This window comes from Quercus suber, unplaced genomic scaffold, assembly GCF_002906115.3.
Source record: "Quercus suber isolate HL8 unplaced genomic scaffold, Cork oak 2.0 scaffold_51, whole genome shotgun sequence".
Classification (NCBI taxonomy): Eukaryota; Viridiplantae; Streptophyta; class Magnoliopsida; order Fagales; family Fagaceae; genus Quercus; species Quercus suber.
The window spans coordinates 1,824,270-1,835,001 of record NW_027069516.1 but is presented as its reverse complement, the minus strand read 5'-3'; the positions used below and the strand labels follow the sequence as shown (position 1 = coordinate 1,835,001).

Genomic DNA, 10,732 nt, shown 5'->3' with positions numbered 1-10,732 from the left:
CAGTGAACTACTCATCAGGAAACCTATTATAGAGAAAACTGAGTGGAAACTTTCTGGTTGGAAACATTTAATATTTGTTGAAAACGGAGAGAAAATAATTAATGCTTTTTGACTTTTCTTTTTTGGGCGCGTAATATACGTGGTCGAGGGCCACGTTGCTTGTACAGTCAAACTCAAATACATACAAACGGGCCTTAGTGCTTAAATAGAAGGGAACATCGATCCATATGTAAAGGAAGCAGCTGGGCCCACGGAGCCATCTTATTACATCAATTTAGAACAATCTAACAAAATTTGTGGGCAAAATTTAATTCGAGGGTTACTTATAAAAAGGATATGATAATTTTTTTTTTGTTACTGTATAAATTTAACAGGAAAAAGTCGAGTTTTTTACATCAACACTTTCTAGTATTTTCAATAGAGATATTTATGACTCAAGATTTCCCTTAGCTATAATAATAATAATAATAAGAAAAATTTTAGTTCCAAACAAGTTTGGAGTTTTTATTTTTTTAACCCATTATAGTGATTTATGAGATTATCTATATTTAAAGAGTGATGCTATGAATGAGATAGGATATCCTTATTTTTCTTAAAACGAGCTTTCTTATATATTAAAATTTAAAACTGAAAATGTTAATTCTAATTTATTTATTTTTTAACACAAGTAGCAAGAGGCTGTAATCCCAATAACACTTGGTAAATTCTAATTTTGTTTGTTATCTATGAATTAAATTACTAGAAGAAAAGAAAAGTGTTTTGGAAAAAGCATAAGAAAGAATAATCTAAGCGTTAAAATTAGAAAATTAGAAGTTAGAATAGACTGTTTTTGACAAGAATCAATCAAAACTGATAATATATAAAAAGAAAGGGGGTACTTTCAAGCAAAAAAAAAAGCCAAAAAAAAATTTTGAACTAAAATCTGAAAAAAAAAAAAAAAAATTGTAATAGAGCAAGCGGCAAGCCCACAGATTCTCAAAAAGAAAAAACAATGGACAGCAAGCCCAACAACAAGCCCACCGCAAGCCCAATAGATGGTAGTAAACCCAATAAGCCATGGATTCTCAAAAAAAAAAAAAAAAGGAACCTAACCTAATATACTGAAATTAGATCGAGCCTCAAACACTTCACATTTCACAAATGCAAAAACTTCACAGACGCAACAACCAACGAAATGGATGATTGGGTAGAAGATCGCCAAATCAAGCCTCAAAGGCTCAAACTCGATCTCCCATTCAAACGGAAGCTACACCTCGACGTGCTGCCCCGCCTGCCCGATCGGTCTTCCTCAGTTCCTCACCTCGCCATTGTGCCTGATGGCGTTATGCCTCAGGTATTTCATCTCTATGACTCAGTCTCAGTCTCTCTGCTCTTTATCTGAAGAGGGAAGAATGAAAGTGAAAAAAAATGNGGGGGGGGCTCAATATTAGGAAACCATTGGGTTAATTATTGCTTTTCTTTTATTTCTCTATCTTTTTTCACGAAATGGTTAATTACTTAATTGCTTTCATTGATAGTAAACTAATCATAGCATGCAATTCTTGAATGCATTATTATTATTATTATTATTATATTATTATTATTATTATAGTAGTGTTACACAAGTATGCTTGGAGAAATTTCTTTGGTGGTCAAATGACCATTCATGAACACCATGTGCGTGATTGTTATTCTACAAATATAAAATTCTTGTGGAGGTGTAGAGGGTAGGGGTCGAAATTCAAGTTTCCAAGAGAAAGTTTCACACGCATATAAACTTAAATTTGACTAAAATAGAATTTCTATCTTGTATAAAAAAGATGACCATTCATGACACATGATTAAAAATAAATAGTGTGTCAAATTATATTTAGGTTTTTATGTGAAATAAATTTAGTGTAAGGCAACAAAAATAGAAATAATGTAACATAATAATAGATTTATTAAAAAGGGAAGAATGAAAGTGAAAAAAAATGATATTATGAAATCACTAGCTCAGACTCTCTATCTCTCTCTTTAAGACTTTGAATTGTGATTGTCATTTGTCTGTTGCTTTTGCCTAGTTTACTTTATAAATTTTTATTAATATTTGCCATATTTTTGGAGTTATCCGTTGGTGTTGGTGTTGGTAAGATAAATTAATTGTCTTGGTGTTGGTGTCTTTTGGTGAGATATAATTAATTGGCTTTATCTGATTGGTTCTAGTCTTGTGATTGGGGCCATGGAGCATTGGGGCTTGTCTGTAGAATTGGGGGGGTGAATAGGGGCATGGGCCGAGGTAAATGCACATGGGTGTGTGGTTGTGTGCTAGTGCAACAGTACAACTAATAATTAATAAACAACTATTTAATTAACCAATAATTAATTAGAGGAAGCAACTAATAAATAATAATTAATAATTTAATTAACTAATACATTATAAAAGACAAATAAATTAAATTATGTTACTATGTTAGGCTAAACAACAATTAATAATTTTATAATTAATGAAACAACAATATAACAAATTATAGTTTATAAAAGACAAACAAATTAATGAAACAACTAAACAATAATAATTAATAATTTTATTAATATTTCAAATGAACTTATAGTTTATTGTTTATTCTTTTGCTAGAATTATGGACAAATATTTGATAAGAAAACCACGTGCCAAAAAAAATTACTAGGAAAAATTTTTAGGAACACCTTAGGAAAAATTTCTGGAGTCGCCACTGAAAAATGGTATTCTCATATCTCACAACTTCAAGATGCCAACAGGCATACTAAAATATGATTCAGACACTCTCATAACTCAACTTACATTATGTAATGTTTACGACACAAATGTTCAAAGTTCAAATTCTTCTTCCAGTAGTAATTATCAATTTTATATAATAAAAAAATATGATATATTTTTAGAATTTTATAAAAAAAATATAATTATATTTCCATAAAAGAATTAATTTTTGGACAAAATTTAGTTACAAAATTGGTTGTAGCATAAAGTTACTACCTTACTCAATAAAATAAATATTGCTGCATATTTTGAAAATTTAACCCTTAAATTGCATATTCATTGCGCTCTTAATATACATGTCAAATTTGGTATCAATCGGATATTATTTATTATATGATCTATAAACTTATATTTTATATATAATTTTAAATTACAAAAACTTGCAATTTAATTAAATCATTTATTGATGACATGAATATTTTTTTTAGTAAACAATAATACTTATTAGAACACACACGAAAATAATAATACTAGTATTTTAAATCAAGTTTATAATACATTACATAACCAGAGTAGAACTACAAAAAAGTTTAACCTTTGTAGTTGATGACATAGCTATTAATCTTTAATTTTCTAAAAATTTTGTAAGCATGAAGTATATAAGAAGAAGATATAATTTAATGATGAATTTGTCAAAATTCACTTTCAATAAAAAGATATTGAGTAAAATTGTAGTCTTGGACTACAACCGATTTTGTAACTAAATTTTGTTTTTAATATTTTTAGAAATTTGGAGGGCATGGCCCAAGACTCCAACCAGTGAGAAGACATGTTAGGACTTAGGAACTCCCCCCTCCCTCAATAGATAGAAAAGAAAAGGAAAGTTTAGATTTCTTAGATTCAAATATTCACAAGGTTGAAATTTTCAAGAAAACAATAATTATTAATATATATACACACATATGTATCAAATTCAATTTAAAATAATAAAAGTTAATTTTTTTTTTTTTAAGTATTTAAGGGCTTGTTTGGTAAGAGGATTTATATGTAGAAAAAAAAAAAAAAAAAAAAAAAGCAAACCATGAAATGTGGGTCTCACACTTGAATATATTGTTTGGCTGATGTTCTTTAAATACAGTTTTTTAAAAATTGCATCTTGTTTTCCTTGTTCAAGACAGGATTTTGAAAATAACTAAGATGATGTTTTCAAGATACAGAAAACGTTTTTAATGGCATAGTTGTAAATAAAATGAAAACAGTTGACTCCACAGATTTGTCAAAACTTTTCTTTCTCTTAAATTAAAGAGTTTATCTTTATCACAAAAAAAAAATCTCATGCTCCAAATTTGAAACTTATCATTATCCAAAATAATAATAATAAAATACATGAGCTCTATCCCTTCTCACTAAAAAAAAGAAAAGAGAAAAAAGAAAAGAACAGAAAAAAGAAAAAAGAAAGAAAGGTAATCTACAAGTTCTACACATTACTTGTTGTAAACTTAAAAAAAAAAAAAAAAAAAATCAAAAATAAAAATAGTCTCCCAAATATCATTTTTTGTTTTTAGTATTTTGAAAATTGTTTTTAAAAATGGCCGACTCTATCCAGCTCCTAGCGGTGTTGAGGCTTCTTCTAAGGCATGTAGTACTAATAACAATGCAGCATTTGGTGCAATCTTGAATCAGCAGTTCATCATCCAGCTTGATCTGTTCCCAGCCCTTCCGATGATAGTGGAAAACTCTCTTGAGCATGGGTTCCTTCAAGCTATCTGGGATTTTCTGACAATGCAGCTCCAGCTTTCATCCGAATTCTACACGTTCTCAATGGGAACTCGTGCCCACTACTTTGGCCGTACTATTCTTCATGGTGGTGCAAAATATCGGGCTACCGGGCGTGGTTTTGTTGTGGAGCACAAGGGTTTTGCCGAGAATTATAGACTCTATGCTCGTAGCCATTTTGTGAAGGCAATCGAACTTGGGTTAATACTTGTAGTTTATGCGTCATACAGTCCTATAGCTGGCAACATATTTGTTTACATTGCCTTGACCATCTCTAGTTGGTTCTTGGTTGTGTCATGGATTATGGCCCCCTTTGTGTTCAATCCTTCTGGATTTGATTAGTTGAAGACGGTGTACGACTTTGATGACTTAATGAACTGGATTTGGTTCCGTGGCAGTGTTTTTGCAAAAGCTGAACAGAGTTGGGAAAAATGGTGGTATGAGGAGCAGGATCATCTCAGGAACACTGGCATTTGGGGTAAAATAATGGAAATAATCTTAGACCTCCGATTCTTCTTCTTCCAGTATGGGATAGTATATCAGTTAAATATTGCAGCTGGAAGTACCAGCATTGCTGTTTACTTGCTGTCTTGGATCTATATATTTGTGGCTTTTGCGATTTATGCGGTAATAGCATTTGCTCGGGATAAATATGCGGCAAAAGAGCACAAATACTATCGTCAAGTCCAATTCCTCGTGATTATACTTGCAATACTCGTGATAATTGCTCTGCTGCAATTTACGGCTTTCACATTTATTGATATTTTCACTAGCCTGTTAGCATTCATCCCCACTGGATGGGGCCTGATATTGATTGCCCAAGTACTCCGGCCCTTTCTGAGGTCTACTCTTGTTTGGGAAAGCGTTGTTTCTGTGGCCCAACTATATGATATAATGTTCGGAGTAATTGTCATGGCTCCTGTGCCATTACTGTCATGGTTGTCTGGGTTTCAGTCAATGCAGACGAGGATCCTTTTCAACGAAGCATTTAGTCGGGGCCCCCGCATTAACCAGCTTGTTGCAGGAAAAAAATCCAATGACTTATAATTTGAGGTAATTTCCTAATTCCAATTTCTAACCCTATTCCTTGTCCTTTTCGTAGAATCATTTTTCTGTGTAGTATGGATTTATTCTTCTTCATGGATGCACAAAAAATATGGGAGTATTGAGTAGAGGAAATTATTTGACGGACTTTTGTTTTGTGTTAAAGTACTCAACCTTCCTTTTTCTTAAAATTTGATCAGTACACAGTGCTTAGCTTACTGTGTCTGACATGAAGGTTCTCTTCCATGATTGCTATCTGGTCAGACTGATATGAATTTTGTTGTATTTCTAGCATGTTATCAGACAATGGGCAAATGGCTTATTGAAAAGGTGGATGTCTAATAGAATCAAAACAATGTTTTGTTTAATGTCAAGGACATTGGATGTTTTTTTCTCTGAGGGGGGGGGGATAAGCATTTAGTTTGTCATATTGCTATTAGTGTTTATTTGTTGACGCTTTCTCTAGCATTGAATGTACAAGTTTTGCCTTGATTTTTTTTTTTTTTTTTGGTGCTTGCCCCTTTGCTCCTCTCTGTTATTGTCTGCTTTCCTTGTGGCCTTCTAAAATTGTCCTTATTTTTTCACTCAAAAGCTCCAGAATAGTTTGATTTGCTATGAATTCTGTTCCATGTGACACTTGATTAGATACTTGACTCCACAGTAAAACTTATAAAATCATTCCATGCACCTGATATAAACTGTCTCCTTGTCACATAAGGTTAGGTTCCCTGTGTGGGATCCATAGGTGAGAGTGTCCTTATGTAAGAGAAGGGTGTAATACACGAGATGCACTGAATAATTTCACTTAAACTTAGCCATTTTGAAGTAATGGTTAATGATGATGTGCTTATGTTTAAACTTTTTTATTTATTTAATTGGGTTTATTTATTTTATTTGAAAAGATGACTAGATAAAGTTAACTATTATCTAATATATATCCTACGGAACTTGCAGCCGTTACTCAAGAGAGTTGCATCTTGTTTTGCAGGTTTGATTTTAGCACGATGTGTAGAGAAACAATAGAAGCGGAGAAGATTGATTTGTTTTTGCTTTGTGGAGGTTCTTACGTGCACGTCAGAGTGGACTTCCATTTTATTTCATTTCAATCTCAGCCAGGAGGTAAAGGACAATTCCATGTGATTCTTTATTGCAGGATTCATTTTACCTTTAGTAATGTAGCATCCACACCGGCTCATAAATAATCTTCTAAAATATAAATAGTGCTCAATTTTGCACATTTTAACCCAAAAACCCTCCACATCAGTATTTGTAAAAATGTCTAAATATACACGAGATCTTGCAAATGAACAGTAATGGTGTATATATACACGGTTACTGTTCACCGTATAAACGATTTTTTAATTCTTTTTTCTCTCTCCTCTATCAAACTCCTCTTCTCCAACATTTACAACAACCTTGCGCTCTAGAATAACCACCCAACCACCAAACCCAGCGCCACCACTAAACACCGCAACCTAGCACAGAAAATTAACCAAAAATCAACAGAAAATTAACTTAAAATCAACGGAAAAGCAATTAGAAAATTTAACTCAAGATCAAGACAAACCCACTGAAAACCCAACTCTAAATCAATCAAAACTCACTAGTAAACCCAACCCAAAATAGTCCAACCCCACCGGAAAACCCAGCTAAACTATACTCAACGGAAAACTCATGTGAAATGCCCAACGAAGTCGGATCTGCTGCCACCCGATGGTCTTCCATTGCTGTCATCGGTTGGGGGTGGGAGGCGAAGGGTCGGTGGTGGAGGAAGAGAGGGAGGGGCGAAGGAAAGGGGGAGGGCAAAAGCCAGAGGGAGGCCCAATCGGCGGAGGGCTTTGGCAGCGAGCTAGATTGACGGTGACGGCAGGCTGGGTGAGGCGGCTGTGACGAAGAGAGTGAGGGAAAGAGAGGAACATGTGAGAGAGCTGATATTGTGGGTGTTTATGAGTGAGAATGGGTATTAATAAATAATAATAAAAAAACAATAAATAATATTATTTAATTAGAATAGATGTGTAAAATAGATTAACTGATGTGAGTGTTTTAGAAATGTGGTAGTGTAAAATAGAAAAAGTAAACTTTAGTGTAAAATGACAAAAATTTTTAGACGGACTAATGTAGTTGCTCTAATTAGTTAAATTTTCTCATATTTGAATTGATATTTGGTCGGGAGCTCTTATTTATATGTGCTCAACTTCCCACTTCCTCCATATTTCTAAAGGTGCAACTCTTGGCATAGTGTTTATACAGAGTACGGAGAATAGTGTGGTTTTGCTCAGATTTTTAGAGTATTTATTATTCTTTTGTTAGAAATTGAGGCAGTATTTAATTTATTCAAGCTTAAGCCCTACTTTCTTGTCCTAGCTACAACAAGTGACTTTTTTTTTTTTTTTTGCTCTTGCACAATGTATCTTCAAGGCTTTCAATCAGAAACTAATCACTATTTGCACCGAGTGAGCCTACGAAAGGGTAAAGTGCTAGTTCAGGAAATTCTTTTCAAGGTGCAGGTAGCAGGATTCAAACTGGGAGCACACCCAATTGAACCCAGTACAAGCACCTTGAGACCGAGAGCTCAACCAACTCAGCCAACCCCCTGGGTTCAACAAGTCATGCTTTACCATTCTATATTTGCCATTTTACCATGTCGAAGTGGATGGCGAAAGCGGAGGAAAAAAAAGAAAAGAAAAACATTGTGGAGACACTCTTTTGCAGTGTTGTTTTCTATTTTATGGTTTGGTTTATTTCTTTAGTTCTTCAAAGATATAAGTAATAAATAGGGCTCTGATAATCTTTACTCATGATCCTTTTTTCTTTCTGGGCCGGATACTATGAGACCTCAATTTCAACTTCCATGCATGTTACTTGTCATTTGCCTTCTCTCAAATCCTCGAATGCGTTTCCAACCTCGGCTTAGGTAAGATAGGATGAAATATGGCTTTTGAGCTAATAAGATTTAAATCAAGAACTTTGGAAGGCTGACGTTCTTAAGATTAGGAAGCCGTTTGGGTGAAATGAATTTTTCGATCCTTCTTTTGGTGCTAAAATGTCCAAGTTTTGAGCTCCATTTTAATTCCTGGGTATTTGTAGTCTTGCATGGTCCTGTACTCGAATATGCAAGGAACGTTTCTCAACTGAATGAATGGAACATTTTTTTTTTCCTTTTGAATAGGTGATGAAGTCTAAAAAATCACCAATGAATTACACATCGCTCACACGCTCAGAAAGTCACCTGCGCGGCAAGAAAGAGAAAACCTACAGAGAGCATTGGTGTGGTACTAGCCAAATACCCTCCGAAGGTTAAGTTAGAATCTTTTTCAACTCTAGGGTACTAGAGAGGGTTAATTATGCGTACCTCAATTTGTGAGGGTATTGGGGCTTTTATAGTGGTCGAAGATTGACCTCTCTTCCTTGAAGCAAAAGTCTTTTCCTTATAGGAGTCTCCTTTAACAATCCCAGACATGATGAACAAGACTTTTCCTTATGGAGAAGATCTCCATTAATGCACATATCTTCTAGAATCCTCTTCGCCTTAGAATTCCATTTATACTAGGATTTTGAGATGTCCAAGCATGGGCCACAAGATTTCCTTTAACTTGGGCTTCTTGTAGATAATTGATTCGAACACTGCATGGGTGTTTAACCCGTCGATGTAGAACCCGTCCTTATAGGATCCGTCCAGTATAGGTGATTTTAGTGGATTCGTCATATAAGCCGTCAAGTGCATAATTTTTCCTCTTCAGTTGCCCCCTTCACCCCATGGGTTCGTCATTTCTGAGCACAATGGCCTATGAGGTGACGGTTCAAGATTGGGATGACGGTTAAAAGTCCATGAGTTGTACTTGCACTCTAACAGGTTTATAAGAAATATATTTATTACTCATTGACGCGTGTCGCTCTTCTATTGGCTTTTGTCTCGGATCGAAATGACGCTTCGGCTTCCATGCACTCCCTCTTATAAATACTGCCTTCTACCCCTCTCATTTTTCTACTTTATGAAGAAACACATTGTTAGAGCTAGTCCGTCATATCTATCAGAGAATAGATCGTTCAATTACTGCAACCGTGCTACACGCCTACATCCATCCACTTTGACAAATTGGTAAGTCACTTTTCTCCGTCGGTATTTCATTCCTTTCAACTTTTGGTAGTCTTTCCTTGGATTTTATGTCCTCGTCACCCTTTTTTTAGACCCCATCAGAGTCTTAGGTTTTGTCATTACATGTAGGTAATGTGTAGTGCGTCGAGTAACCAGTCAGTTGTCCATGATGGGGCGGACTATGAAGAGGTTTATTCATCAGGTCACAAAGACCGAGACGATCTGAGCGAAGAGAGGAGTCCGTCTGCATCTTCCCCGTCCTTAACAAATGAGGACATAGAGATGATCGAGCTAGAGGAGGGTTCTGATGATGATGGGGATCAAAGGGTTATGTCCGTCGTAGGTGCTGATGGACTTAGGGAGTTCATTATGCTACCGGAGTGGACGGTGCATGTGTTTATTTCTACTATCAAGGAGCCTCATTTCAATACCTTTAGAGCCCACTACCAAATCCTAGATTACATCCCCATCCGTCTACCCTATAAGTCAGAAAAGTGTTACTATAAAGGGGTAGATGGAGTTAGAGTGTACGAATAGGTGCTCAAGGCGGGCCTTAGGTTTCCTCTGAGTTCCCTACACAATGAACTTCTTAAGTACCTAGTTTTATCCATCAGCCAGATATCCCCTAATGCCTGGAGGGCTTTTATAGCCATGGAGGTCCTGTACGGAGCCATGTCAAATGGTGCCCGAAGGTTGACAGTTCGGGAATTCCTCCATTGCTACCGTCCAGATGAGAAAGACAAGTCAAGGGAGATGTATAGTTTTGTTCCTATGAGTCTCGTCTTGAAGGTGATTTATGAGACCCCAGATTCCAACAGGGACTGAAAGAGTCGTTACTTCTTTATAGAAGGTGACGGTTGGATATGCCATCCTGGGGAGACGGATCACATGCCCGTCGACATTACTTGTGGGGTAATTAATCCGTCTGGTATTTGTCTGTCAGTTTTTTAGTTTTTTTTTTTTTTTTTTACGTCCATCCCCTTTTTGCAGTTCGACGGCGCCCTCAGGTAGACCTCGAGGAGTTTACATTTCTTGAAAAGATTTTCGCCAAGTCTAAGCCAGAGGAACGGACTTGGGCAAAGCTCGTCAACCTCAATACCATCCATTGGTACTGT

General features: G+C 35.4%; 1 pseudogene; it reads left to right on the top strand.

Moving 5' to 3' along the window:
- Positions 1–1,174: 1,174 nt before the first annotated feature.
- On the top strand, positions 1,175–6,666 carry LOC111996027 (callose synthase 12-like; annotated as a pseudogene).
- Positions 6,667–10,732: the final 4,066 nt, after the last annotated feature.